Consider the following 3,560-nt stretch of genomic DNA (forward strand, 5'->3'; position numbering starts at 1 on the left):
TCAACCCGTTTAGAGTAAGCTTCTCGCGAAGCAGTCCACCACTCATTGTGGTGTCCTTCTTTACGCTCGTAGCTTAATTAACTTTTGGAAATCTCTCTCAGAAAGTGATGAGTACGGGCATGCTGCATGAGAGCCGAAGACTGAGTAAACTGGATCGAGTTGGTAGCATATCATGATAATCACTCATGGCCTTGCATCTAAATGGTGGACCATAACTTCTGCTAGCTAGATAATAGCCGTAAACTCCATCAGTGATACTGTCACCATTCAACATACCATAGAAGGCATCTTGAGGTAGCAATTTGGGTTCGTCCAGTCGCGTTTAGGATCTTGAGGATATAGACGCCTTTTCTTAAGAGTACAGATTGCGCTTTCCGGACGTTGTCGTGCCTATATTCTCTGGTCACATGCATGGTGGTGGGACTATGTGCTTTGACCAATCTGTCGAGAGGTGCTAACAAGAACTGAACGCTAGCTGTTGATGAAGCGCATATGCATGCGGGTTTCCGAGAAAGTCACGAGATGTACTAGCTTATCCGTTTGTTACGAATGTAGTTGACGTTGCCTTGCACTTTGAAAACGGCTTGCATCAATGGAGAACTGTCGTATCCACGAAGATTGTGAAAGACTACGAAATTGGTTAAAGACAATCGCAACTGGAGGCTGCACACATTGCTGTGCCTCGATATCATTCCTTCATGTGTAGTGCATGGTCCAGACGCAATCTCGATAGTTCTCCTTCACGAAGAATCTATATAACGGTATACTCACATTTGTACTAGCAGTTTACTTATCCGATGATACGAGACTAAGACTAGCATTTCTTATGCAGCGCAGCTGCTTTGTGTTCGCTTGTGTATGCATGGGTCATATTAAGCTGTGCACATGGCCCTTGTCATGCACTGGGTGTGGTGCCTAGTTTTGATGAATGAATTCTTGTAGATGATCAGGACAAACGCCAACAATGGAGTCTCTATAAGCATCTACGACCGAAGGCTTATCGCTGATGTGACAGTCCGATGCATTCTTGTGGTCTTCCAATCTTGTGTGCTCATGTCGATGGGTTTTGGGTTGCAAAGGACGGCTTTGATGTTGGCTTCATTTGGATCAAACTCTCTAAAAAGGGTTGGACCGCATTGCATGGGTCCTCGGAAGACGGCGAGTTGTTGAATTTGTCCGTCACACCGTAATGATGTAGGAGAACTCGCAGGCTTTGTGCTGAGATGTATTCTGAATGTTGCATGCCTCTGCTGGGATCACATGTGGCTCTGTCGATCTTGTTGATGAACGACACAAAGTCTGCTTGGAGACTTTGAGTTAGTTTTGGTAATCCCGGGAAAAAGTTTGATTTTTCCTTTCTGGAGCATTTCTACTCGGATTGCTCGATGTCAGATACCTCGACACTCTGCATGGAATAATATCATGTTTTGGAGAAGGTCTCGTCGCGTGTACAATATATCCGTGTAGGCTGGTATCTGATACGGACCAAATGCGAATCCAGACCGTTCGCGAATGGGCTAGACCATTTACGAATTCCCATACGGGCTAGATGATTCGCAAACTGTCAGACAGGATGGGAACGCGAGCCAGACCGTTTGCGAATCTAGACTGTTCGCGAATGGGCTAGACCATTTGCGAATTCGCATACGTATACCGAGAAGACAATTCGCCAATGACCAGTGCGCTAAGTATTCGTCAACTCTCCAGTCCAGACCATTCGCGTAGGTCAAACTCTATATATACGGGTACACTGAGTAAAATTTGGCGCGAGATATAATCGTAGTATGGCGGCGGACGAAAACAAGCGCAAGGAAAACTTCCGTGAGTTTTTGGATTCACTCACTACTAGGTCTTTCAGGAGTTCTCTGTGCCCCCGCACCAAAAGTAAGTTGTAATAGAAATTACATGATTTAATAGGTATTAAATTGATACAAACGTCAATTAAACATCCTATAGAGTTCTTTTTCATACCATTTATATTAAAAATTTAAAAATTTGTTACTGTTTCATTATATGCAGTCAATTTTGTGTAAATGAACATGTACAGTACTCAATTGCATGTCTGTTCATCAGCAAATTGGGAGATCATTTTAAATTCTAATGAATGTGAAGTTTAGTCAGTTGACAAGGCTCTATGCTCATTAATTAATTAAGGCTACGTGTTGGAGCTTTAGTATATTACGGGTATAATTGCTTTAATAAAATACACTTGTTCCAAGAAAATGTTCCTTTGTGGCAAGGTAGAACCACAATCGTTACAATCATATTACATTAAAGCTGTATTGGCATAACTATCTACTACTGAGTTACAGTGATGTGTTCTAACGTATGGTATTATTGCATACTGCATATATGCTGGTAACTACAGTGGCTGGAACAAGCAAGCTAGCTAAACATGTATGATTTGACAACTGATTGCAGCAGCTTTTTGACTTATGAGTGACTAATGTAATGTGTTTGTCAGGGCATGCTATAGGTATCATGATGTTTCTTCTTGTAATTAACTCAATCCTACAGTATTCAGAATGGACTTACTTTAGTAGTAAGATTTAGAAAATTTGAGAACTCATGTTTGAGGAAACCTACTAATCCTTCTTGGTAAACTATACATGTGTTCATAATGCTTTCATTTGACCCAAACACTTTTGAAATATTATGTTTTTTCAATGGGACAGAGAAACCAAGTTTTCATTGCTGGGAAATTGGAGAAGGGTGGCCACTGTGCCTGAGATATACCAGATTTTGAAGGCCGTTCATTAAGGCACATTGACAAGAGTACACGCCAAATATCAGAAAGTATTCTCGGATGTACGGGTAACGGTTTTGCTCTTATGCTGGGGTCACCAACTGGATTGATATGCATATCCTAGATTTAGAAGGATAAGTTATACATGCTGTGTCATGGATTGACTGCAGTGACAACTGCTTGGTTTGTGCATGAACGAAATTTATGTCGGCATGACTACTGAACATGCTAATAACTTATGTGTTTGCATGTGAGCAATTTGTCAACAATACAACGGCGGACTGTTGTCAAGATCCGATGTCCAGGATTAGCCATGTTTAATGTGAATGTGTGTCTCTTTCATAACACTTGCACATGTGCTGTAGGTTCAGGAGCAATACGTAGGCATTACAAGGCCTGTTGTCAGAGAATTTGTTAAGACATGCCTACTGTGTGCCTGTAAAACAGCTCAGAAGTCTATTGCTCCTGCTAAGCCAATCCTGTCTCCTGGGTTTTTGAGAAGAGGGCAGGTTAATCTAATAGACATGAGCCATGATTGTGATGGAGAGTTCAAGTAGATAGGGCACTATATTGACCCCTTTACAAAGTTTAATTTTTTGTGGTCACAGCAAAGAATGAAAGCATCAGAAGTGGCTAAGTGTTCAATAACACATGTTTTCAGCGTTGTGGGCCTACCTGTCATCTTGCAGCACGACAATGGTAGCGAGTTTTGTAATAAGGTGAAATATTGGTTTTGTTTGCTTCATGACATATATCAGCTATCATATCTCTTCATTGTAGATCATTCGACGAGTTGTTAGAGTATGGCCTGGCC

The sequence above is a fragment of the Corticium candelabrum genome, chromosome 4 (genome assembly GCF_963422355.1).
Source record: "Corticium candelabrum chromosome 4, ooCorCand1.1, whole genome shotgun sequence".
Lineage (NCBI taxonomy): Eukaryota > Metazoa > Porifera > Homoscleromorpha > Homosclerophorida > Plakinidae > Corticium > Corticium candelabrum.